The sequence below is a fragment of the Talpa occidentalis genome, unplaced genomic scaffold (assembly GCF_014898055.3).
Source record: "Talpa occidentalis isolate TD23 unplaced genomic scaffold, MPIMG_talOcc4v2.1 talOcc4.10, whole genome shotgun sequence".
Classification (NCBI taxonomy): domain Eukaryota; kingdom Metazoa; phylum Chordata; class Mammalia; order Eulipotyphla; family Talpidae; genus Talpa; species Talpa occidentalis.
Window position 1 is genome coordinate 37926219 of NW_023600993.1, and position 27934 is coordinate 37954152.

Consider the following 27934-nt stretch of genomic DNA (forward strand, 5'->3'; position numbering starts at 1 on the left):
TCTGGAGTGGATGGATACTGCAAAGTTAGAAACAGGGAGAGGTAAAGAACTGGGGTCATTTTTCTAGTTTACTACACTGTGTGACCTGGGAAAGTTAACTGAGCCCAGCTCCCCCCTTTTCTTGAAATACAATATATGATCCCTAGCCATTAAGCCTGTGTGACGATGCAGTGAGGGAATTTGGTTGAATGGTTAAATGGGTGCGATTCATGGCTATTTAAACATACAAAAACACTGTGAAACTGGCATTAACCATGTTTCAGGTAAAGGTTTGTAAATGCTTATCCCTGACAGATCTGTTTCTCCAATAACAGATCAGATACTGTATTAGTCAAGGTTCTCTGGAGAAATAGCATCAACAGGGTTTGTATAACTAGCTACCTACCTACCTACTTATCTATAGGTATGTATGTAGAAGAGAGAGAAAAGGGTGAGGGAGGATTTGGTTCAGTTGACTGGAGGTTTTTAAGGATTTGGTTCAGTTGACTGGAGGCTTGGCAGGTCCAAAACTGAGGTGGGTAGGCTGGCAGGAGATACAGGGAAGAGTTGCAGTTTAAGTTAAAAGGCAATCTGCTGGCAGAGTTAGATTTTGCTTAGTGGAAGTCTGTCTTGGTTCTGTTAAGACCTTCAACTGATTGGATGTGGCTCACCCACATTATGGAATGCAGTTTGCTTTACTCAAAGCAAAGTCCCTGGATTTAAATGTTAATCTCATCTAAGAAGCACTTAAAATAATCTTTGACCTAATAGCTGAGCACCTTGGCCCAGCTAAGTTGAAATATCACATGTACTATAGGTGTGGGTTTATAATTAATTATGAATTCAGTGAATATGTAATGAGTGTGTGCCTGAAATTGTTTTTGTCCATTGCAGTATAGCAGCTAATAAGCTATTAACCCTGTCAATTTAGTTAGTGATATTTAAGCAGGTTAAGTCAACCAAGCATGCCAGATGCTGTGAGAACATACATTTGTGGGGTGTGCTTATATACCGAACAAATCTATGCATATATCTCAATTAATATGTGCATCATCTCATTTAATCCACATAACAAAACTGACAGGCAGACACTGTTGTTCTTATATACATGAGAAAAATGAGCTTTGGAGAGATTAAGTGGTATGAAGGCCATAAAGCAAGTAAGTGCAAAGCCCAGATTGAGTTCATATCTCCCTGATGCCCAAGTCTAGGCAGTTGGTGGCTTCACTACCCTATTCATGCCCTCACGATGTGACTTCTCACAGATACCAGTGCGGAGGAGGAACAGGGGTGGTGGGAGACTGAGGTCAGGAGAGGTTGGGGAGAGCTCTGCTGCTCTCTGTAAGACACACATGCCCTCTCACTCCTCCCTGCTGCTTGTGTTGCCACTTCCTGAGCCTCTGGGATGTGGGCTGCAACAGGCCACCAGCCTTATCCTGGAGTCTGCAAGTCCATCTTGGGAAACAACCTTCTCAGCATCCTCATCTTTTAAAGGGACAAGTGAGCATGTGTCTGCGTGTAGGTAGGAAGAGGGAGGATTTGAGTCCTTTCCAGGAAAGCCACCAGTTCTTCCATTCTGCTCAGGGATGTGCTCTGGGTGAGTGTGTGTACAGACATACATATGTAATATTTTCAGACTTTATCTACTTCCAAACTGCTCACAGCAGGGCTGCAGATGGGACTATATGCTAATGGACGTGGGGGAAGCAAGCTCCCCACGTAAGGATTGCTCCTATGTATGTTGAGAGCAAACTATTTGATAAGGGGTTTCTCTCCCTAGCACTTAGCTTTGCACTGTATGTGACTATGCCCACATTAACCATTGGCCTGGTATATATTGGCCTAAAGCCTGACCTGACCCACAGATGAAGAACCTGTGGAGGCGGGGGCTAAGGGGGCGCTTTATGTAAGTGATTTTTAGACAGATGGAGGACTCATTTTAATTGCGTAAGAAGCAGTCTTTCTTGAGTAGAGATGAGATCTTTTCTGCAAACCTGTGCTAGACAAATCTATGCTGCTGCTACTGCTGTTACTTTTCTAAATGCCCCTCTATTTCCATGATAATTGCTCATCAGTGTGTGGAGTTATATCTGGGACATTTGCTGCTTATACAGAGGCTCAGCAGTTCTCAGAATACCCCCTCCCCACAATCAGGGCAAGTTCACTCCAGTTCTGGTGATACTTCCTGTGGAGCCAGGCTGTAGCTGAAACAAACCGTTTTGAGTATTGATGGTGGGTGCTCACGTTCACAACATGGGGCAGTGGGAAGATTGAAGGAAACAAGTTCTGCACAGCGGTTTTCAAGCCATGTGCCCAAGGATGGTCCACCTTCAGAAAACCCACCGAGCTCTTGTCCTTGCCTAGTTAGAGTTTATCACCGAGACAGTCTTCAAGTTCTTTCAAAAGAAGCATCTTGAGACTCGAGGACCCTGGTTTCCCCCACCTCTGTCTTTAGGGCTTATTGTTGGAATCACCTTTAGTGGCCCTTAGCTCAGGGAGTTAGCAGGAAAAGAGGCTGACATCCTAAATATGTGTGGGCTAAATATTCTATGTATAACAAGAAAAACACCAGTTTGAATTATGTATTTCCTATGTAGCTATACTTAAGGTGAAACTACTTGCCCTGACTGGTTATTTTATCAGCAACAAGTGAGTAAAGCCTGATCTTTTCCAGCAGGAAGCAGCTTCTGCAAACTCACAGCTCTGTAGCATGAGATTTTCCCAAAGAACAAAGAGATTTGATCTACGTTGGCCCAAGCTAGTTCTATGCTGGGTGGAAGGGGGTGCGCCTCAGGTATGGGTTTTTGTAGGTACTGTGCCAATTCTGTAATCCTACATAGCCAGTGTTCTTCATAGAGAGACACGCAATAAATGTCTGTAGATGGGTGGAATGATGACACCAAGACCAGACAGAATAGAGGCTTCCTCCACTAAAATCATCCTTACCAACTGTAAACAATAGTGTGTATGAAACCAAGATCTTGTGCAGGACAACTGTTAATAGGGAACGAGTAACACAGAGTTTCTGGGCCTTTGTCACAGGCTCTCCACACTGCTAGTCATAGAGATTTGAAGAATCAGTGATGTCCTTATTTGACCTGTCCATCTTCATCAGCTTATTTCTTCCTTGGAACTTTGGCCTTCTCTCAGTAGCACATTGTTTCTCTCTGTGCCTTTGAGTGTGTCGCTGTCACCATAGCCTGGGATGCCCCCCAGGCATGTGGTGGTGGCATCTGGCCTCAGCACAGGGCTCAGGCTTTTGTATACACTGTTTAGGGCAGAGGTGGGCCCTTGAACTCTGTAGCCAGCCTGCCTGGATTTCCAGTGCTGGGGCTGCCCCTGATTACTTGTGACCTTGGCAAGTTGCCCAAGTGACCTAATAGTACAGGACTTCCATTTTTCATTTGGAAAACCAGGATTATAATAATAGCTCCTAAGTTAGAGGGCTTTTTTAAGAATTGGCTTGGTGAGTACATAGAACATGCAGAGCCTGGAACCCAGCACCTGGTATTGGCCATCAGCCACCACCTCTCTTGAGCGTCCCGTCTCTTATGTAACCCTGTCAGAGTTTTCTCCTTTGTCTATCTCCACTACTTTGTTCTTGTATCTTTCTACCTCAGCAGTTGGGAAAGACCTGCTTCCTTATTTAACAACTTAGGGACTCTAGTACCTACTCAAATGTGTTCAAAAACTTCTTAGCAGAATTCCAGACTTTCCATTTGCCAGATCGACCATTTTAACAACCTGGTTTTCTCCTATTTCCTGTTCAAAATCTGGTGTTCCTCCCTAATATGCGTACTTCCGTTGTTCCTAAGACAGTGCTCGCTCCCCTCCCCTCCTCGCTCTTGGTGGCCCTGTCCTTCCCCTACCTCTGCCTGCCCAGATTTCTGCACATGGGGTGGGGGTAAAGAGAAGAGCAGCAGCCTGCAGGCCAGTATTGACTTTCCTTGACCTATAGGTCTCTAATGCTCTTGGCTTCATTCTGGAGGTCAGAAAGACAGTGCAGCCTTGGATCATATTCCAAGTTACACTGTACCTTGTAGCAACTGAAACCTTTGTATCTTATAAAAGGTAATGTACCCAAAGTGCGTTGATTTGCTTGTCTCCTTGTGTCATTGGTTTTATTATACCGAATTTAGTTACTTCGAAGGCCAGCATCCATTCTCTTGAGGGATTTTAAGTTAGAGAAGTTAGCTGCTTATGCTATAGACAGGGTCACTGCATCTTTTGTCCCTGAATATGTATGGTATTTTAAATCACCATTTAATGATTCATTTGAAGCAGAAATTTCTTATCATACATTAACTGAAAAATACCAGAATGTAAAACTGCATCTATAATATTATTATGACTGTATGAATCATGTGGAGCAGAACTAGAAGAAATTTTGGGCAAATGAAAATAGTTTGATTTGCTGGGGAATTGGGATTAGAAACAACCTTTTCTTCTTTTTACTATTGTGTTTTTTTCTTTTATTAATTTAAATTTTTTTTTTACATTATTGTTTACTTTTGTACAGAATTTGATTTGTTCCCTCAGGTGTAGTCCCTGTATATGTCCCACCAACACATCACTTGTGAACCATAACCATGGTCCCTTGTGCGCGTCCCAATCCTGTTTTTATCCCTTTTCCTCCCCCTTCCTTGATTTAAGTCTCAGATATATAGTTGCCTGTAAGTTTTGTCTTTTTTAAACATTGATCTGTTTTATTTATTTATTTATTTATTTATTTATTTATTTATTTGCATAGGAGAACTGGGGCCAGAGGTGGAGGGAGTGAGAAGATGCATCAGAGACTGTTAGAGCAGAACAGGCAGGTGAGATAAGAGAGGTATGGTGCGCCATATGTGGGTTAGCTCCTTGGCTTGGGATAGAACTCAGTCCCTCAGGCCATATTGGTGATAGTGGCTGAGACTGAGCCCTAAGCCACCAGGAAGGCTCCCCTTTACTATTGTTTTGTTAATGTTTCTGTTACTATACAAAATAAAACTACTAATGTTAATAACTAAAAACAAACAGAAGTCAAAATAAAAAATGTTAATAGCTACTACCATTTGTGATATTAATATGTTAATTGCCATATTAAGAGTCACCAAGCTCTGCACTATCTCATTTAATCTCCTAGCATACCTGTGAGGTAGGAATGCTTATCCTTGTGAGAGAGTAAAGCAGTTTCCCAAAGTGGCATAGCCCCTAAGGGAGCAGCCTTCCACACCATGGTTCTTTTAACTTGAAACCTGACTACTTATTCTTATCAAAACAAAACCAAGCAACTTTTCATGAATCAATAAAACTAGCTTATTATGGACAAATTACAGACTACTGAAAAGGAAACCTTTTAAAATCAGTGGACTGAGACTACCTGGGGAGTTCCATTGTTGACCTGTTGGACATACCTTCCAGGGCATTTCTCAGGGATGCCACCGTGGGCCTCTGTGAATCTCTCACTAGGAACTTTTAATGTGTTTTCCTTCTCTGGGGACTGGAGGAAGAGGTGAAATATTTCTTTTTAAACATTAAGACTTCAGGATAGTCTTGAGACCAGAGCCTAGAAGAATCATAAAACTATTACAAAATTTCCCCTTTTGAAATCTAAGAGACGAATGACTGAGGAATGGAGTTTGGGATGGAGTGAGTTGATTGGAGGGTAAAATACAACTTTGTGCCCACATGACTATTCTCCCTCTCATGGTTCCACGGTTTGGGGAGTAGATCTATTCCAGGAATACTTGCAAATCCACTTCACTTCATCCTAATACTTTCGTAAAATTAGAAAGGTTTAGGCAGCGTCATGGTTTTCCTATAGTGTTAGTGCCATCAGGAGATAAAACCAGACGCTCCTAATATTTTTATTTGATTAAAATATTTAATATCTTCCACACAGTTTGGGTTTATTTAAAAAGAACTTCCTTTTTTTTTTTTAAAGATTTATTTATTTATTTATACAAGTACTGGGTATAGTCAGAAGCTTGAGAGGGTATGAGGATTCACCAGAGCCAGAGTGGGGAACAGAACAGGCTGACCGACAAAGTACACTGCTGAGGGGAGCAGCAAGGGTGGCAGGAGAGGTCTGCGCACCATGTGGGACCCTTGACAGCGGCCGGGGATCGAACCGGCGCTGCAGAGGCCGCATGCAGCTTTGCAGCCCAGCGCTCAACCGCTGCGCCACCGGGGAGGCCCCCCCCCCAAAAAAAAAACCAACAAACTTTCTTTATTTGCTTAGTAGACGATTGTAATCTTCATTGCACATTTAGTTCTTTCATACTGATAAATTTATGAGGAATTTCTATGATATGACTGCAACTGAGCTGATAGAGATTTATTGCTTATTCATTCATTTATTCATTTACTTATTAATTCATCTAGTAAATATTTATTGAAAAACAGCCACAGAAAATCCCTCCTTGTGCATTTGTTATGAAATTATACTCAAGGGCACTGCCTATTATGTATATAAATGCTCTATGTAAGAAGTCTATGAGAAAAGTTTCTTTTAGCATTAAGTTCTAGAAAGACACTTTAGCACACTTGAATTATACCAGTGTTTCTCCTTTCTGATAATAGCCATTTAATTGTTGAGTTTCCTGTTTTGTTTTGGTTGCCAGGAAGTCCAAATACTCTTGATGTTTAATCACAGGTCTAATATTAACATCATGGTTGGTATATTTATACCTTTCTCCTTTTTTGACCTTGATTTTCTGCTTTACTATCCTTAATAGATATCTGTTCCTTTCACAGCCCACTTCAATTCTTTTGGAAAAAGGTGCCATATATCAAGGCACTTGCTGAACATTCTCATCAAGTATCTGTTAGTTGGAACTGGATAGAAGTGATCATCTTCATTCATTCTTCATGAACGAATGAAGTGCACTCAATTGTATACTTTAAAATAGTTAATTTTATGTTATTTCAGTTAAAAAAATGGCTGTTGTGGAAGGAAGAATATCAGTGACCAACTGCCTTTGATGACGATAAGGATGATGGTGATGACTAGGCTTTTGTCAAAGACAGAGTGTTTTCCATGATGGCCAGTGGGAACCAAGGGAAAGTCATCCAGAGAATCTGCCTCATTGCTTTAGAAGAGCAATAATTAACACTGGCATGTATACAAGGCAGTTGCACAGCTGGCTTTGAGAGTGAGAACTCTTCCCTATCTCCAGCCCCTCTCTCGTCATCTTTAAAAAATGAAACCAAAAACAAAGCAGCTTACATAAACAGAACTGTTCATTGTGGGAAAATCACAAGCTAATAATAATAAATAAAATATAAATAAATAAATAAATAAAAATCACAAGCTGATAATAATAAATCCTTAAAAGTCACCCATGTTTCTTATAGCCATGTTAATTCACATGTTGTTTTTATGTACCTTCTAGACTTCTATTTTGATCCACTGATACTTGAATCCTGTCATCTGTCTTTTCCAAGATGTGGTCATACAACACCAGTCTCATGATTAAGTATGTTTAAACAGTGGGTTGTCTTAGCACCCCTCTTGGAGATTCTTTATATATATATATATATATATGCATATTTACAGATTTGAGAAATTTAGGGGAAAAAACTCATTTTGTTGTGATTAATCTAGAATTTTCCCAATGTACTGGAGCATGGAATCTTTTTTTTTGTATAATTGAAAAAAACTATTACAATATTACGTGGAGACCAAGGAAGCTGAGAAGCACTGATCCTAATCCTTATTCATGTTTTACATAGATAGCTGTAATAGTAAAACTGCCTGAACTGAGTCTGTAAATTATCTCTACGCGTCAATCCCATACTCTGAACTAAAACATAATTTCAAATGGCCACATAGCATTTTATTATATGCACATTGAAGACTGCAGTCTTCTACTAAGCAAATCTATACTCAATATTCTATAGCTGGGAGTTTGGATTTTCCCCATGTTTGTCTCTCGTAATGGACATTATTATTGCTAACTGGTGTCTACACCGTAAAACATCCCATCATATGACGTTTGGTTTGTACAGATTCTCCATGGCTGTCTTTTTTTTTTCACCTCTAGTTTAAGGGGCCTGTTCATCAGGAGTACTTTGAAGAGAAAGGTCAAACAGGAAGAGTAGAAGGGTAAAAGGAGAATAGTTTTGCTGCTGAATTGTGATTAAAAGTTTTTTAACTTTGTATGTTTGTGGCCAGAATTCTGGCCTAGCTCTTGGCTGTTCCAGGAGTGGCCTGGCATTCTCAGACTGCTGGGTTTATACTCTCTGGGGTTTTAGATCTGAACCTTGAGCAAGGGTTAGGAAGCTCATGGTATATGGGAACCATTTGAGAGTGGTGTGGAATCAATGTTCTGTGAGCTCTTATCTCATTCTGAATGTAGGGGATAAGCACTATGGGTGAATGGAGGGGTTCCATATGATGCAGGAGATGATTTTGGGGCAGCCTTCTGTAAGCATGGATCATGTGATGAAAGCCATTTCCTTTCACTTAATGTTCAGTCCTCTTGACATTTTTTTTTTAACAGCTAGAAAATGAATTTTATTTTATTTTTTTTAAATAATAAATTTTATTTTTATATTCCCCATACAATTGCAGCATTTTAAGGAATGATTCTCAGTTTGGTGTGGGGATATCCTTAACACCTACATTTTCTAACTTCCCTTTTTTGACGAAAAGAGAACTGACCTCAGAGTCCTAACAGGTTAAAACTTAGTGCCTCTTTTTTTTTTTCTCATTGCATTTTTTTTTTTTAATCAAGTTGCCTCGTGGTTATGGCCAGAAATCCTGTTAGTACTAAGGTTTCTTTAATAAAGCAAAGAAGGTAGAAAAAACAATTAGATAATAAGAAAAATTATAAGTAAATAAGAGCATGAGTGATATTCAGATATGACAAAACATCATGACATCATGTATATATGAAAAACTGAAATTTTGGGGGGGAAAGTGAGTTAACCAGAACTCATGGTCATTGACCATTATAAGTTTTTATAACTGTACCTTTGTGTGATTATCATTCATGGATCCATTTTGGGTCCTTCGTCTTGTTTTCTTTTTTCTTTTTCATCTGCTTTCAGCTGCCTGGGGGAGCCAAGGAATCCTTCACACAGTAGGGATATTTAATTGGGTCTTAAAAGACGAGTGAACTTTTGCCACATAATTGAGAGGGGGTATAGAGACCCCTAAGGGTGGCTGATCCAGCTTGAGGTCATAGTCAGTCTTTCCTCCCATCATAAGTACAATTGCTTATAATGGGAAGAAATAACTTGTGGAGCCAATAAATATAGACGAATTCATTGAAAAACAGTTTGGCCAATGAAACTATCTGAGAATTGGACATATATTTCTCTTTTCCCCTCTGGTAGCTAGGACAGCAAATAGCCCTAACAGAGATCAGCAGATAACAGCAATAAAAGCTAAAACCCATGCACAAGACTGAGGGGGAGATGTCAGTTTTGAGAAAGGAAAGAGAAAGGACTGGAAGTGGAGCAGAGCAAAGAAATGTAGGTTTAAACCTATGAGGCACAGGTGAGATTTTTATATTAAGCAAGTGAAAGACTACAGGGGGAAAAGCAGGCTGACTTTATTTTTTTATATGACAGAATCAATAGAATCTAATCAAGTTTTGAATGCAATCAGAGTAAGATGAGAAATACCAAGTAGGTCCTTGTAGGCAGTAACTAGAACATAATCGTGTCTGGAAGGGATTACAAGAGTGATGCTCCACATTTGTCTCCAAATCCCGTTGGCAAGGGAGACTCTGAAATTAAGGGAGGGTGACATGGCTGCAGGTTCGCATCTACAGAGTTTTAATGTCCTGTTTTATGTTGATTTTTTTTCTTCTCTGTAGAGCTCCCCTGGGACCAGGCATTCAGCTAACAAAGGAAATGAAAGAAAAATGTCCTTTCAGAGAAAGGAAGTGGGAATGTGTCAGGTCACTTTCTGGGATGCACAGAATCAGATAAAAAGATGCTTGACTGGGAGGTGATGAGGATTTGGGGATTCTCAAGATGTTTGGGGCTCAAGGTCCTCCATAATCCCCATGTACACCCTGCTCAAATTACCCCATATACAAATAATCCAAGCAAAACTAGACTGCATTTGCTATCCAAGCAAATGCAGCTTCAAACTCCCCCGAACAGTCCCACCAGTGCAACCTATTTAAAATGAGTGCTGCTCATCATATATGCTCTGGCTGGCCCCCAATCAGGTGCCCCTGTTAAGCGCTGCCAGACAGGAATTCTAGAGCCAACCCTGGAGGGTGATTATGATTTGAATTAATTGATTATGAGAGGAACAGGAGAGGAAGCACAAGCCTATTTACTTATATTGGTCCTAAAAGTTACTTTAAATGTCCAGGATCTGACCTGGTGACAGATTCTGGGAGATGGCACTGAGTTGAAGATGATCCTTGTCCTTGCAGGGCCCACTCATAGTCTAAGGGGTGACACAGACACCGTTACGCAGCCCAACCAGACTGGGCTGTTGTGGAATGCCTTGCCTGGTGCTGTGGAACTGTGCTTGGGGTATAGGACAGGGAAGGGAAATAAAGATCATGAATGATCATAATTTCTACATCAATTTTAACTCTTAACAGTGGTTTCAGGCTACACAGCCACCCAAGGGAAGAGTCACTACTTCAGCACATTGTTCAAGAAACATCTGTAAACATTTGGATGAAATGAATAAACCCATGTCTCCCATGAAGAAACAGAAGCTCAGAGAAGAAACAATTTGCTTTAGATCGCACAGTTCATAAATAGTAAAGCTGGAATTCCAACCTCATCCTTTTTCTGCCACACAAACAGCATTTGCTGGATGGTGGAAGGGAAAGCTAAAACCCCAGATGACCATGAGGAGAATGTGATAGGAATCAACCAAAGCTGGGATTTCAGAAGAGAGAGATCCAGCCCTTGCTCACAGGTGTCTGTTTCCTTCTCACATGGGCTAGTGCGCGTTAGCTAGGAAGCACACAGTTCATTTGTAATGTATCTGTGTTTATAAAAACAAAATTGAAAAACTAGATGCTTTCTTCACTCTCTGATATCTCGACAGCTCTGGTGCCATAATCTGAATTAACCCTTTGAAAATATTTTGCTGTTAACTCATCTTATTTGGATATTTGACTTAGAAACAATTAATGAAGTCCATTTGCCATATGGATAAGTGAACTTTTTTAAGTAGGATTTTTGCATCCCTGCTGCTCCAGGAGCCGTTGTCATAGTAACATCCCCCGCCTCAACCTGCAGAATGCACAGTCCCTGCTACTAGTGACAATGTAGGTCATGAGTGAAAAAGGCTGGTGGCCAGTTTGGCATAGCTGTGAATTGTTAATGCTGGGGGCACAGAGGGGATCAGATTCCTCAGACTGCTTTATACTGGGACTGAGTCAGAAGATGAGATGCAGAGGACGGTTAGGAGGTACGGAACTGTGAGAGGAACTGTGCCCCTACATGGAGATTCAGAATATCTGAGAGCCCAGGGAAAATCAGTCTTGTCCAGTCAGGGCTGAGGGAGGAGGAGATAGAATTCAAGAAGGCTTGGAATGCAACACTGCTCCTGCCTTCTGGTGGGAACTGGTACCCCCTGCAGTCCAGAATCTTTTGAGAGTTGGTTCGTGAAGGCCCACATCAGTTATCAATATATACTGGACTGCAGGAGACCTTGGTTTTATTTCAGCCTGGAAATGTGTTCAAAGACTTTTATTCATCCATTCATGTAGCAGACAGTAATGGACCCTCATCTGTACCGTGAGCTATGCTAGCCAGCACTGGCTTCATGGGTGTGCAGCCATGCATGCACGTAGGTCTCATGCTCAGAAGGACTTTAAGTTTGGTTTCATGCTGTACTATTGCCATATTGAAGTTTTAATCATTTTTGAACAGAGGGCCTCACATTTCATTTTGCACTGGGCTCTCCACTGAGGGTACAATATTCAGCAAAGTCTGCCACAACCCTGCTTTCCTGAAGGTTGTAGTCAAGTGGGAGAGACAGACTTGACCAGTCATAGCACAAATTAATGTAGAATTCCAACTGTGAGCCCTGCCTTTAGGGGCAGGTATATGATGCCAGAAGAGATCATTGTACAGCATTTTGCATGGCTTCACCTGATTCAGAAGAGTGGAGATGGCTTCAAATGATAGAAGGGTGTTAACCAAAAGTGAGTGCTATGAGAACAGTGTGTGCTTCTGAGGTAGAAGGGTGAATTTCCTCCTTGCGTTTAGAAAGATTAAGAGGATATATACCTGTCAGGGCCAGTGCTTTAGCTGGAAGCCTTTATCTCTCTTTCTAAGAGGTTTTTCTTTAACTTTTTACTCTGACATAATTTCACAGTTACAGAAAAGTTGAAAGAATAATAGAAAGTAGTCCTACATAGACTTCATCCAGATTTCTCTGGCATTACATTTTACCATGTCATTTTATCCTTCTCCTCCATCCATCCATCCATCCATCCATCCATCCATCCATCCATCCACAAACCCACCCATCCACCCCTCCATCCAGTGTACACATTGTCTCAGACTCGGCCTATTTCATGGGTTGGACATGTCCATTTCATTCTTTGGCCCCTTTACGGTTTTCATGTCCCTATCATTCTTTGAACACTTTTCTTTGTGGCACAAAGTGTTCCAAGCTCATTTTGTACTTTCTGTCCCCCAGCCCTCGAGTCCACCATTTCTCTAAAGAGTGCAATTTCTCAAGGTGCACAAGTTTCCTGAGGTCATATCCAGCCTGAGATTCCAAAAGAGTAGAATCAGAAAGCAGAGACTTTACATGTAAAATTTGATTAAGGATACTTACCTTGATCATTCCCCCTTAATTGAATTTGAAGACACTTACTAAAAAAAATCTCACAATAAAATTTATGAAATGAGATTTTTCAAAAGGAAAAAAGTAACTAAGAGGAGGAAAACAGATATGCCAGGCACAAAAGTTATTGGATTTGCCCAGAAAAAGTTGGCAGTCACCGTTCTGGCAGCCAAATATGAAAGACCTGCCTGGGGAGAAAATGCCCAGCAATTATGGAACACCTTCAGCAACTGACCTGCTGGCAAAGGCAGGCAAGGTGCAAGTGGCAGGCTTGCAACTTGCTGTGGGAATAAAGGGCCTTCTGGGCTAGCATTCTGGCCAGGCAGAGGCGGAGCAAGCTATGTAGAGGAAGTATGAGGGCCGGGATAGTTTTTTCTTTGGAAAAACTTTGGGATATGTTCTAGCTCTTGGACTAAGTACTCAGCTGAGATGCTACCACTAGAAAAGAGAATTGGCATTTAAAGGCCCTGTAATCACTCCTTTACTTACCGTCTTACTGAGTGATGTTCTGTTGAACACTTAATTCAGAAAAGCCAGCAAGCAAGAGATGACTGAGATCCAGACCCTGACCACCAGGTCTGAAAGCCAAGGAGGTGTGACCCTGAAATATGTTGGGTCAGCTGAACACTACCCATGTGCTGAGAAACACTATAGGAATGAAGAGCCAGTTGTGAGGCATCTCTTCTACTCAGAGGAATGCTTCGCAAAGGGTTGTTAAAATACAGATTTGCAAAAGGATTTTGAAGGGAATGCTGGTCAACAGGCCCATTAAATGCTTACTTATATTCCTTCTACCACTGATTGAACCTTGTGGGTGAATTGTCATTTGAAAGAAGTAGGGATTAAGTACAAACATGCAAATGAAGGGAGTTGTCCATATGTAATCGGCATTCCATTCCATAGTTCCTTCACTTATAAGTTCATTCAGCGACTATTTATTGAGGATCTGTTATGTTCTTAGCACTGTGGTATATACAGGGTGTATGGTGCACTCAATGTTTGCTCTCATAGTGCTTGAGATCTAATGGGAAAGATAAATATTAATCAGATTAATTAAAAAGCACATGCATTATTTAAAATCGCTCTAAGTACTGTCATGAAAGGAATGCAGCACCTCCAGAGCAGGTCAGGGACGGCTGCTTTGAGGAAGTGAGAGTTACACTGGATGGAGCAGGACGGGAGCATCCCAGGCTCAGGGGATCATCTGTATAAAAGTCTTGGAGGGTCAGAGAACATCTGAAGAGAGACAGACCAATGCAGCTGGAGGATCAAGAGCAGGGGAATGCGGGTGACATATGAGGAGACAGCGGATAAAGAAGGTCCATGGCAAGGGAAGAGAGAGGGCGGGGGATGGGGGCTGTTGGAGTAAGGACTATGGGCTTAGACAGTAATTCTAAAGATAAAGAAGGTAAAAGGAGAGCTGGAGGCAAAATTATGAAGCAATAGGTATGTTGGTAATAACCATAAAATGCCACCTCCCATCTGTTGAGGATCCCATTTGACTGAAGAGGAACCAAGACTCTGAGACCTTAGTGACAGAAAACGGGTACCAGGAAGGCCCAGTCAGTATCTATTAACAAAGAGCTGAAAATAACCAAGGACTTAACAATTCCTGCCTTGCTATCTGGCCTACAGAAACACTTTCCTTTGTGAGGAAATGCATTCAAGGATGTTCATTCACTGCAGCAATAATTGTAATCTCAAAAAAATGGACACAACATAAATGCCCATCGTTATGAGAATAGGTAACCCATAGTACATGCTACACTGAGCAGCAATGCAAGAACAAATCAGACCTCTGTAAGCTACTAAAAGCTCTCTAAGATGTAGGGCTAGGAGGGCCTCCCTGGTGGTGCAGGCAGTTGAGCGCTGCACCGTGAAGGTGTCCACAGCCTCTACAGTGCGGGTTTGATCCCGGCCGACCAGCGAGAATCCCACATGGTGAAGCAGACATCTCCTGTCTTGCCCGCTGCTCCCCTCAGCAGTGTATTTTGTCAGTCTTCCTGTTTTGTTCCCTGCTCTGTCTCTAGTGAATCCTCTCACCCTCCTGCACATCTGGCCTGTACCCTGGTTCTTGTATAAAAATAAAATAAAGTTAAAAAAAAAAACAACCTACAAAATCACTGACAAAAAAAAAAAAAAAAAAAAAAAAGATGTAGGGCCAGGAGAAACATGAGGCAGGACAATACACCAGGATATCATTGCTGTAAGTTGAAAAAAAGCTGTCCTAAAAAATACTATCTCCCATTCATATATGTAAGAGTATATATAGTATGTAAATGCTCAGGAAAATGTATGGAAGACTTCACAACAAATTGAAAGCAGAAGCTACTGGAGGAGAGGGGAGGATCCTAGAATTAGGTGGAGTCAAGGAGGATTTTAGTATTGTCTGTAATGTTTTAATTTAATTGCTGAAACTTTTAAACATGTGCTAAAATAGGACACTGTCATAAACCCCAAGTACTTGTCACCCACACATCCCCTCCTCCTGGATTATTTTTAAGCACACCCTAGACCTTGTTTTCCATTCATAAGTATTTCAGCAAGTATTTCAAACACATAAGGATCTTTAAGAAAAACATAACCATAATAATACAATAATTATTAATAAGTTCTCAGAATTCTGAAATACTCAATCAGTGTTCACATTTGCCTATCTTAGAATTTGTTTGCTCAAATGTGGACTCAAATAAGGTTTGTACTTTGCAGTTGGTTGTTAGGTCTATTATATCTTTTGAGAATTTTTGCCAAAAGTTAGATTGCTAGAAGTGACTTTGTTGGGTCAAAGGATAAAGGCATGTATAATTTTGTTGGATGACATCAAATTCCCTTCCACAGAGTTATGGTAGTTCACATCCACCTGGCTGTAGATAACAGTACCCATTTCCCCAGGCTTCACCAACATATTGTCAAGCTTTTGGAGTTTTGCTATTTTGACAGATAAGTGGTCACAACTGCAAATGGTTCCTGTGCATAATTGGAGTCCTTATTTTTATAATGTAAGAAAAACATTTTTTTTCTCCCATTTTTTTCAAGAAGATATGTGAAGAATGGACTTTAGAAAAGAGGAACCAACTCAGAAACATGAGCCAGTCAAATTCAGACTTCTAAGTGCATATCTTGCTTTCCAACACCTTCTGATGATGTTGCACACTTTAATACACATAAAATATCTGGTGATGGCTGTACAACACACTCCAATGAGTGTGATGATCCTCATTCAAGCCATTCTTCAGAGGAGGAGACTGAGTTACAGGCCTCTCAGGGACTCTCCCAGACTGAGAAAGAAGCCTGGGCCAAGACACAGTGCCTTTGGAGACCTGCAAAATGGATTTTGGTCAGAGTTTGAATATTAGAAAAGTTTCTTTCTTGCTTTCTTTAAGAACTTGAAGGCCAGGACTCCAATTTCTTCATCTTCTGTCCTCTTTGTTCCTCAGCTCCAGACTGGGTTTTGAGGATAAAATGGAGATTGATGCACAGGGTGAGCCTACTAAGAGCTGGGGGTAGAGGGAGGCATGTGATTGGGTGATGAAAAATGAAGGAACACAAACCAAGCTCTTGCCCTCTCTCTCTCTCTCTCTCTCTCTCTCTCACACACACACACACACACACACACACACACACACACATGCCCCACACTGCATAAATACTGAATTGAGCCTTAAAAGAGGTGGGTTCAAATTCTGGTATGTTACTTCCTAGCTGTGTGGTTTGGGCAAGTTGCTTTCTTTCTTTAAATCTCAGTCTTTTCTGAAAAATGGTGTTGATGATCCCTCTGCCATGGGGGAGCCTTGAAGATGAAGAACAGTGAGTATGGAAGGACCAGGTGACATGGTTAAGGCAGTGCTTGGTGCATCATAGATTCCAAGGAAATGGGATAGGCTCTAATCCAGTAGGATTCACCGACTGCTGGAAGTGAAGTGATGGGACCTTGGAGGCCCAGTGTTCATTCTTGTTATCTTTGGAACTTGTGAGTGGGGAAGGCAAGTGTACCTTGCCTTGCTCCGATTTGGGATAGGACTGGCCCTCCAACTCAACCTCTGACCCCTGGTTTGGACTTTAATGTTGCACTGGACCACGCCAGCACTAGACCCTTCAAACACACGTGCACTTTTGTGTCAGTGTGTTCTCAGTTCGCTCCCAGATCCTTTCCACTGGTTCTGAGCCCACTCAAACCTGTTAGGAAACACAACAAGGAGCTGCTTCTGCACGTTTGTCTTTGAAATATGTTTTGAATCATTTACTTTTCTTTATTTGATCGATTTTGGTGTTTTCCCATCAACCCTGAATGCCTGCAAAAGTTCATTTCAGAATGGTAAAGAGAGAGATCATTTAGTTGAGAATCCTCAACCCTTCCATGTACCTCTTGCCTCCCAAAAATGTCAACAACAATGCTTCTCCCTACTCCAGATCTAAAACCTGGTCTTTTCCCTCTCCAAGGACTCTAGGAGAAAGCTGGAGAATTACTCTGGGCTCTGGCAAGACTTTAGGTTTTGTTTTCTTTTTTTCCAGAAGAAGCTCAATAATTCTTGAGATCCAAATTTAGAAGCTTGTATGAAGAGCTCTGAGAAATCAGTAGTAAGACAGCCAGACTTTCCAACTTCTTTTTTCCTAAGCAATCTAATAAAGCTATTGCAGTCATCTCCCAAGGTCAATTTCCAGCTTTTAATAGTTTTAATGAGCTGTTTAAAAGGTTCCTCAACTTGTGCTCATCCAAGCTTGCACATGTTTTGAAGTAGGGAGAAAAGGGAAGGCAAAAGGGAAGGGGATGAAGCATAGACAGTGGGTTCAGTCTGTTAACTTGGGCATAAGAAAAGGGCTGGGTGGCAAGTTAGCCCCTCTCCAGAACATCCAGGGATACCACATGAGCGCTATTTCACACATGACATAACCCAGGCACCTGAAAGTCACTCACTACTACTGCCTCTAAGTGGGATCCATGAATGCTCCCTAGATCTTGGACATCTGTATAGAGGTCAAGAAGAAATCAGAGATTGATAATGAAGACAGTGGGAGACAGGAGAGAGGAGCCTTGAGTGTTTAATTAATATGTGAATTTGTTGAAGGACTGAGGAGGAGGAAGGAGAGAGAATAAAAAGAAGGCTGTAGTAGCATGTGGGGAGTGAAGCTTCAAACAGCTGGGGCCTGCTAATAATTGCCATCATAATTGTGGTAACGCTAGTGGCACCCAATACTATTGATCCCAATACTACTGGGATCAGTAGTATTGATACCCAATACTACTGTGCATCAGAGTCAGGACTTCACACATTGTAGGCCTTCACTTCTTCAATTATCAGATGCCCAGGAAGCTGGTGTTTGTATTGTTCCCATGACATGGGATTAAAAATGAGGGTCTTAGAGAAGTCACTGGACCATCGAGAAGTCACTGGACCCAGTTAGCAAAGCTGAATTGCCTTGTTGACTGATCTGGACAGTCTGACTTCATAATCCAAGATTGTAATCATGATTGTTATTTGTTCCACCATCTGAGGGCAAATGAAAATTTCAGAAAAGTTCAGATACCTACATAAAGAAGAAAATAAAAATACCCATAAGTCCACATCATAGCCATGGGAGCCTTTTGGTGTATGAGGCAGAGACCCCAGGCTGTCCACCAAAAGCCACTAATTCTTTTTCCAGAGATATCAAATTATAACCAGACCTTGACTGCCCACCTGGACCCATTTCCTGGCCTCCCTGGCAATTAGATATGAAGAGGTGATGTGATTTTCCCCTGTGGAATGTGAGTAGAGCTGATGTGGACCAACCACAAGCCTGAGGTGTCAGAAGGAGTGAGTTCTCCTTCCTCTTTCCCCACCCTCCCGGGCGGAACCTGCTTGTGAGGGTAAGTCAGGAAGTGGAGGGGCATGCATGCAAGGGGAGGTGCTGACCCTCTGGACTACTCCCCTTGATACTGTTATGTGAGAGAAATAAAAGCCTTTGATTTCTCAGGTCCGTGTATTGTTGCATCTCTATGTTACAGTAGCTTTCCCTAACTACTTCAATGTTCCCTTCTAGTTTTCTTCCTTATGAATATGTATAGTCACTTTTCACATACTGGCCCTGTTTGGTATTTGTTAGTTCCTCCTATTTTTGATTGTCTTCTGGGATCAGTGAGTCCAGACTCATTATCTAATTTCAGAAAAATATTAATTAAAAATGATGATCAAACTGGGCCTCCCTGGTGGTCTACAGGCTAAGTCTCTGCACTATCACTGCCAGGGCCTAAGTTTAATCCCAGCCAGGGAGCTGACCCACATGGCGCAGCAGACTTGTCCTGTCCCATCCACTGCTCCCCTCAGCAGTGTATTTCAGTCTGTCCGCCTGTTCTGCTCCCCGCTCTGTCTCTAGAGAATCCTCTCACCCACACTGCCTCTAGCCTGCACCCCAGTTCTTCTATGCAAAAAAAAAAAAAAAAAAAAAAGAAAAAGAGGAAAAAAAAAGATGATCAAACTACAAGCCACCCATCCCATACCTCTACTTTGAGAGGACCTTCTATCTCAGGCACTCAGTGGGCAGAATCTGGTTCCCATGGTATCACCAAATGTCTGAGGCTTTTTTAGATTGCAAGGTAATGCAACCATCTCTCTCTACTACGGATAAGCCTGACACCTTGAGCTGGTCTCTTGTGCTTGATGTGCAAGGCCTAAGCATCCCAGTTTCCTCATTTCCTTGGCACTATGTCTAATGAGGGCCCAGTGTTTCTATTTGCTAAATTAGGACACTGAGGCTCAGAGAGGATCTGGTTTTCTGGGCTCTATACCTGGTAAGGATTCCGTGACTAGTCAAGGATAGATAGCAAGGGCCAGATGTGGTTTTTAACTCCTTCGAAGCAGAAATTAAGATCTTTTAAAAAATAGTAATTTTTCTTACATTTTTGAAAGTCCTTTGTGTACTTTGTGTGTATTATCTCAACACAGCAATTAGAATAAGCCTTTTAAAACATGCCCTAAAAAGACAACCCAATTTAAAAATGGTAAGGATTTGAATAGACATTTCTTCAAAGAAGATAAACAAATGGCCAGTAAGCATATTAAAAGAATCTTAATGTCATTAGACATTAGAGAAAGGCAAATAAAAACCACGATGTGCTACTACTTCACAAGCTTTGGTGTAGATGGGGACATACTGCAACTCTATCTATCTATACTCCCCCCCACTGGTGGGAATATAAAATAGTGTGGCCACCTGAGATAACTTCTGTAGTTCCTCAGAACTGAATTGAAAATGTGTTCACACAAAATCTTGTACATGAATGTTCATAGCAGCATTATTCATAAAAATAACCCCAAAGTGGAAACAACCCAAACATCCCTGAGCTGGTGAATGGATAAACAAAATATGATATAATCATACAGTGGAATACTATTTGGCAATAAAAAGTAATGGAGTAGTCAAATTTGCTACAACATGTGTGAACCTTGAAAACATTCTAAGTGAAAGAAGTCAGCTTCTCTAAAAGGTCACATGTGTATGATTCTAATTATATGAAATCACCAGAATAGGCAAATCTGTAGACAGAAAGTAGATTAGAGGCTGCCTAGAGTTGCAGGGAGGGGCATTGGGGAGTGACTGCTAATGGGAACTGCTTTTTGCTGGGGCCAAAGGGTTGAAGATGTTCTAAAATTAGATAATGGCGATGTTTATACAACCCTGTCAATACACTACAGATAATTGAATTGCATATTTTAAATGGGTGGATTATATCTCAATAAAACAATTTTAATAAATATAACTTAAATCCTGTAGTTTTTTTGCTCTGAGAGGCTCCCTCAGAGCCTGCAGAGGCTCCCTACAAGGTGACCTAGCCTTAATTTCCTTTCTGATTGTATCTACCCCGCCACCCTAGACCTTCTCAAGGTGCAGGGCCCACTGCTGCCTTAGGGCCTTTGCCCCTGCTGTTCCCTCTGCTGGGGAAGCTCCTTTCCCAGGAGTCCCCTGGTGAGCTCCTTTTGTGTCAGATCACCTCTAGGCTTTCTCTGGTTGCTGTTTAGAATTACAATCTCACCAACCTAGAACTCCTTACCACATTTCCCCTTTATTATCAGCATTATTATTATTATTATTTAAAGCTTTATTTATTTGTACAAGAACTGGGGTACTGTCATAGGGACAGGAGGGTGCGAGAATTCACCAGAGACAGAGCGGGGAGCAGAACAGGCAGACAAACCGAAGACACTGCCGAGGGGAAAAGCGAGCGGCAGGAGAGGTCTGCTGCGCCATGATGGTTTCTCCCTGGCCGGCCGGGAATCGAACCCGCACTGCAGAGGCTGTGGACAGCTTCACAGTGCGGCATTCAACCCACTGCACTTCCGGGGAGGCCCTCTCCTTTATTATTTTATCCAACACACTGTATGATTTTGACTCTCCTACTAGAATGTAAGCTTCATGATATCACATTTTATCTGTCTAAATCACTGTTCTACACAAGAGACTATGATGATGGTTCATGGGTGACTTGGTAGTGGGAATTTTATGGGGACTATGCATGAGAGGAGAAATCAAACATTGTGCAAAAATGAACAATGATGTAAATTATATATGTAAATAAATATAAATTTTTTAAAAAAATCACCACTGTAGCCCATCATCCAGAATAATACCTGGTATACAGCAGGTACTTGATAATTATTTGTTGGATGGATGACTGGGAATATGTGGGGCAAACATTGTTGATTCTTCCCTGTTCCCTTCTTCCTTGCTCACATCCCCTTAAGGATGCTGAAAGGCGTAGGTCCTCATTCTCTCAGTTTGCCTTATGCTGTGAGTGTTCATAGGGCCACAGGAGGAGGTACTGGGGAGATTCCAGTAAAAAGTTTTCTTCACCCGTAAAAGGAAAGAGGTCTGAGGAGAGTGAACCCCCCTCTCAGTGTCTTGTCTGTATGTATCTACCCTCTGCTTCTCATCTTTAATATTGATTTTTAAGGACAACTTTCTAAAATTTAAAAAATTGAATTATCCTCTCTGTCCACTGTTTGACAGTCTCTGCCTTTTTTCCACTGCATGTGTCATGGCCTCTGGACTTGTCTATCATCCTGGTCTCCCTGAGGGAGAGCTGACTTTGCCACTGCTGCGTACTTGCTCCTTGGGCACTTATTTATGGGCACCTACTGTAATGCAGTTGGGCAGGGCAGAACAAAAAAGCTGGTGTGTCCTGGGTCTAGACGGACTGGGGAAGACTGCCAAAAGATGGGGTCTGGCAATAGGGAAGACTTGGAAAGTGACTGCAGGAAGGGGTTTCAGGACAGGTCCCAAGAACGAGGGGCAGTTCAGTGGTCACGGGGCGGCAGAGGCCTCAGGGGACTTTCTCTTTCTCTTCAGGCTCTCACTGCTCTGATTGCAGACACGGGCTCTAGGTCTGCCTCTACCAGAGCTGTCTTGCTGGCGACAATACATAGCTCTGGATCTGGGAGGAACAAGCCGTGGGGTGGTTTCATTCTTGTGCTTTCTGCATAATGTAAATGTAATTAATCACGTCTATGATGGTTTATAACTTAGAATTTTTTTTTCATTTTTAGCAGTCTAATTAAATTCATTTATGCTTTATAAGTAGTTATTTTAGAATTTTTCTTTGTACCCCCACTGGTGTAGTGCTGAAAATTCACAATAAATATGTCTCAAGGTGACTACTGCCATTTTTAAATGAATCTCAAAGTACTGCTGAGTTACTGTAACTTAAATTAGCCATAGAAAAAATCTAGAGAACTGTTTTTCTTTCCTTCTTCTTAAAAACAGTACTACACTTTTAAAAATTAGGATGGGGACTCCTCTCAGCTGGGGAGGAGTCTTTGGGTGAGGATATGGAGGTGGTATATGTTTCTAGGGCCCTGCTCTGCTCAGGCCTCAGCTGTCTGACTTAGAAGAGAGACCACACACAATTCTCTGACTCTCAGACAAAAGCCTGTTTCGGGGACATTGTGCAGCGCTCACTTTAATGGTGCAGTAATTAAGTTAGAAATATGTGCTTCTTATCTGTTTTATGAATGCTCTACTCGTTGAGTTTACAAATTCTCCCTTAGAGTCAGAGAAAAAATATTTAAAGGGCTTTAAAAAATGATGACTAATAAAGGAAATGCAAATGAAGGCAACAATGGGATACCATTTCTCTTCCACCAAATTGTCAAAAGACTTACATCAATGATTAACACTGGTTACTGACAATAGTGCTGGCAGAGGTTTGCATAGGAACAATCTTTCTGGGAAAACTTTAACAGTTAATAACAGGAATCTGTATTTTGGCTAACTTTTTTTGTAGGGCAGTTTTTGTATAATCTTTTTTTTTTTTAAAGATTTATTTTTTATTTATACAAGAGCTGGGGTACAGGCCAGAAGCGTGGGAGGGTGAGAGGATTCACCTGAGACAGAGCGGGGAGCAGAACAAGCAGACGGACAGAAGACACTGCTGAGGGGAGCAGCGGGTGACAGGAGAGGTTTGCCGTGACGTAGGAATCTCCCTGGCTGGCGGGGAATCGAACCTGCTCTGCAGAGGCTGTGGACAGCTTCACAGCGCTGTACTCGTCCCGCTGCGCCACCGGGGAGGCCCGGTTTTCGTATAATCTTTGAATCAGAAATCCCACCATAGATTGCTCGGACTACAGCCTTTCCCCCCCCTCCAACATCATTGTTCATTTTTAAACAATATTTGTTCCCACCCCTGGCTGTAGTCCCCATAGAATCCCAAGGAAGCAGATGAGCTTAAGAAAATTGTAGATATAATGATTCTCATTCTTCCACTTATTAGTTATATGTTTGCTAAAAGTTCAAAAGAAAAGAAACATTTTTGTACATTCTTCTTTTCTGCCTTGTCTTGTATGTAATATTTCACTTCAATTCCTTCAGGAAACCTTGCTGCAAAGGCCATAAACTCCTGAGAGAGGAAGAACAGCTTGGGTTCCAGAGGTTTGCCCAGGGAGTCAGATGCGCCCGCCACCCAGTAGCTATCATGTCACCTTGGAATGGTGGACTAGCGCCTCCATTTTTTTTTTTTTCCCACCACTCTTTTTTATCCTGAAATCACTTCATTTGTTGTCATGTTCATTTTCTGACTCCTCACTCTAGAAACTCTGGCTCCTTAAGGACAGGGTCCAGTCAGGACTGTTGACCAATGTTTGTAGAGCTCAGAACATTAACTCCCTGGCCTCACTGGCTGTCATCCTCCTCAAGTGCAAAAGGAATAATAGCGGTGCCTACCTGCCTTGTGCTCTGTGTGGTCAGTACGAGCAAAGTGCTCAGAACATGTCTGCAGAGGGTCAGCGCTCCATGGATGAGGACTACATTTGCAGTCTCCCAAATCACTGAGAATAATCCTGGGTGGAAGGGTGTCAGGTTGTTAGAGAGCTGAGAACCAGGTCTAAGGAGATGATCATTTTCGCAGCCTGGGGCACTGGATCCCAGCTGCTAGCCAACTCTCTTCTCTTGTTTCCGCAGGGGTGGGGACAGAAATGAGACCTCATTCTTCAACAGTCAGCTGATGACTCAGGCCTTCCAGGAACAAGGGCCCATTAACCATTGACTTCTTGTAGAACTAGAAGTCCTGCTGGGAGAAAGGCTCTGAAATAAAGGGAGGGTCATGTGGTAAAGGAAGAGACTTTGTGAAGTCGTGTCCAGTGTGAGTGGACTGAAGCCTTCCCAGCCTTGCTTAACAGGGTCCCCCCAGTGACGGGGTTATTATCTATGGTCAGAGGGGCCGTGATGGTGGTGGCATTAATGGCAGTGGCAGTGATGCAGCTGGTGGTGCTGGAGACGGTGACAGTGATGGGGCTGTTATTCGTGATGGTAGGAATAATGACAGTGTGGAGGAATGATGGGTGGTGGTCTCATCTCCAGTAGGATAAAAAAATCAGAATTTAAGAAATGCAAAAGCAGTTAGTCCTTGTTATTTTTCCAGAACTTAGTTTTTTTTTCCTTATTATTTTTTCCCCTCTATTCTTCACATTTTTACATCACAGATATCTTCTTTATCTAGGACTTCTCCTTACTCTGGATCTGCTTGTTATGTCTAGGATAAATATATATATATATATATATATATATATATATATATATTACTAGGGTAGCAAACTATATACTTTTGCCTTGCTTTTATAAAGCATAACTATGTTCTATTATTATGGGACGAATCCCTGCATTCTATAAAGTGCAGTCTTTTCAGAGAAAGGTTCATACCGCTCCAGGACTTCTTTTCAACTTGTATTTTGTTGCACATGACCTAACATGCTGCAATTGTAGGACACCCAGAATGCAAAGACTGATAGCTGCCATAATAATGACCCAGGGGATATGTTGACCTCCCTTCATCATTCCTTCCTCAGCACATTTAGCTCCTGTGGGGTGACTCCTGCCATCTTCTCCTGCTGACATTAACACCAGAAAAGGTTCAATCCAAATGGGTATCAAGTTGGTATTATTTTTGGAGATGCTGGTAGAGCTGTTATCATTGTCAGACCAACTGCTAGTATTGTGTTTGCATTTAGTCTCTGGTTGCTGTCTTATTCAGGGTATTTTTCTTTCTTTCTTTTTTTTTTTTTTTTAGAGCTGTGTGGGTGAGTACATTGATGGCATGCTGATCACATTTCCAGGCTGCCATGGGGCTGTGAGTAGCGCTAATAGAATGGATGAAAGAATAATGAGCCAAAGCAATGTTGACAGCCTGGAATGCCAGCTCAAATCAAGCAACCTGGGCCATAACACAGACCAACGCAAAGTCTAGCATTTGGATCCAAGCGACAAGTTACACGAGGACAGCAGGTAAGGGACACTCGGGCCATGCATCTGGGAAAAATTCATGAGTCGCAGCAAACAGTGTGAGATGACTGCCAAAAAAGTGAAATTGAGGGTTATTAGAATGGAAAGGAAACAGCTCTGTTCTGAGCAGCCTTCACTGGGGGCTTGTGTTGTAGTTTCTTCAACATACCTGACAAATAAGAGTGGCGTTGAGCAGAGAGGTTAGGATGGTGGGGCTGAGGTAAGGACTCAAGGTGCCATATGGATCTCAGTGTAGAAAGACCACTAGACCCAAAGCTCAGGTGAGGTGTTAGAGGTTGAAACATGTTCCATTATAATGTACTGAAAGCTCAACAAGCATCGCTTAGGTGATTAAGATGTGATTATCTCACAGGATGAGATGTCTGGAGGTAGGCCCCTCCAGGGTGAGCAGAGGTGACTTAATGCTAACATCAAAGCCCAGGGTCCTGCTCTGTTTGTGCTCTGCCTCCTTGGCATGTGATTCTCATCATGCATTGTGCAACATTCAAGGCAGGGAGAAGTGTGAAGAGGCAGAGCCAGGGAGCTCTTCCCAAACACATTAGCCTCTATAAGGAAGCAAACACTTTTCAAGAATTTTCTTAACAGGTTTCCTTAACCTCTTATTAATCACGTATGTCTTATGGCTGACCCTTTGACCCTTTTGAAGACTGACTGGACCTCATCCCTGGAGCTGAGGGAGGGCTATCTTTCCTGGAAAAAAATGGCTGTCTATCTCATAATGAAACCACATCAGCATTTTCTGAGCTCACAAGAGGGAGACATGAGGGTGGCTGTTGGGTGGGCAACCAAGTGCATCCACCACTTGGGTATAAGTATACATTTCAAATACGAGAAGATACTTCTTCTTGATATGCAGAAGAAAGTTTAAGATACTCCATATGCAAAATTTGGCAGATATAGTGCCAATTGATAGAAGATATGAAGAAGTCAATTTTTAGTTTTACTTGAGTGAAGATTTCAGGATTAGCTGTAATTATCTGGAATTGGAGGGTGAAGCTTTAATGGCGAAGTGAAACAGAATTAGCAACTACCCAGGAGGGACAAGATAAAGTGAATACTAGTTGGGGGTTGGGGAGGGTGTGAGGAGAGGGCAGGCAGTTACACTGACCTGTGAGTTTCCTTACAGCCCAGAGAGCCTATGATTTTACTAATTAGTTTTTTCTTTTCAAGTGTTCATTAGATAATTATGCTAATTGGAGATGATGTTTCCACTAAGTGAGGTATAATTTTGAGTGGAAAGGCATTTTTTATTTTTAGCATCATTGTATGAGATATAGTTTGCCTTGGACAGTCATGCACTTTGTAGTTGAGGGGCACGTTCATCCTGTGTCATCATGGAAGTGTGTGCCCTAAATAGTCTTTCTGAGTTTGGTGCATGTGTGCCCTCCATGGACTTTTTCTGCCAAATGGGGCTTCTGAGGCCTTCCATTAACAAGGATGGCTCTGGAGTGTCTCCACAGAGGTGCTGGGATCCCTGGAGGAAATGCAGCCAAGCCTCTGCCACTCCTGCAAGGACTGAGGAGCTCTCTGCATTTGAAAAAGCAGGTGTGTGAATCTCTGGTTGACATCCTTGCATTAGCTCATCTTCCACCAAATGAAAGGAGGTGTTATTTCTTTCCAGCAGCTTCACCTTTGTCCCCCCCGCCCCCACTCGCTGCTATTTCATGTTCAGCTGCTCATTCGCCACACACACTACAATTAGTGATGTCTGCCGCACATGTGCCATGCCAGTAACAGGCAGCAGAGAGGCTTCCCTTTCCCCTTTGCTTTATGCAGTTTTAATTAATAGCCCTTTCCCTCACTTATCTTTTTTTTTTCCCCCTATAAAATTGGAAATCACATAATGTGACTTCTGTGTATACTCAGTTCCCTTTCATGCTTTCCTGTTTATTTCTAGTGGCTATAGTTTTAGCTTCATTGTTAGTAATAATAGTCATTATTTGCTGAGATATTAGTGTACACCAGGGTCTGTGCTAAACACTTTGTAGAGGAAAGCTCTTTGAAATGTCACCATAGATGGCCCTGTGACATATTTTTCTTGACCCCGTTTTACAGAGGAGGGGACCAGGACTGAGAGAGGGACTCCCCTAAGGTCACCTAGCTAGAAAGTGGCTGGATCTGAAGCTAGTCTCCTTAGAGAATCCAAATTCTTAAGCTCTCTGCCACATAGAATTATTGCCCTACCTCTTCTGTAGCTTCACCGTGGATCCTGTTAAGAACAAGGTTATTCAGCTTCTCAGGAGGACGAGGAGAAATTGGAGAGCCTCCCGGGAAGGTCCTGGAGAGTGATTAAGAGGATGAGAGTAAGACTGGTGAGAAGACTCAGAGGAATTAGAGTAATTCAATCTAGAGAAATAAATTCTAGGGTCTAAATTAATGGCATTCACTGATGTCTTCGTGAGAATCAGTGAAAATATT

At 41.9% G+C, this 27934-nt stretch overlaps 1 long non-coding RNA gene across 1 annotated transcript; it reads left to right on the top strand.

Moving 5' to 3' along the window:
- On the top strand, positions 1–27877 carry LOC119261453 (uncharacterized). Its single transcript, XR_005129009.2, has 5 exons — positions 1–41; positions 4730–4796; positions 25284–25498; positions 26977–27061; positions 27712–27877. It is a non-coding gene; the product is annotated as an uncharacterized LOC119261453 (long non-coding RNA).
- The last annotated feature ends 57 nt before the right edge of the window (positions 27878–27934 follow it).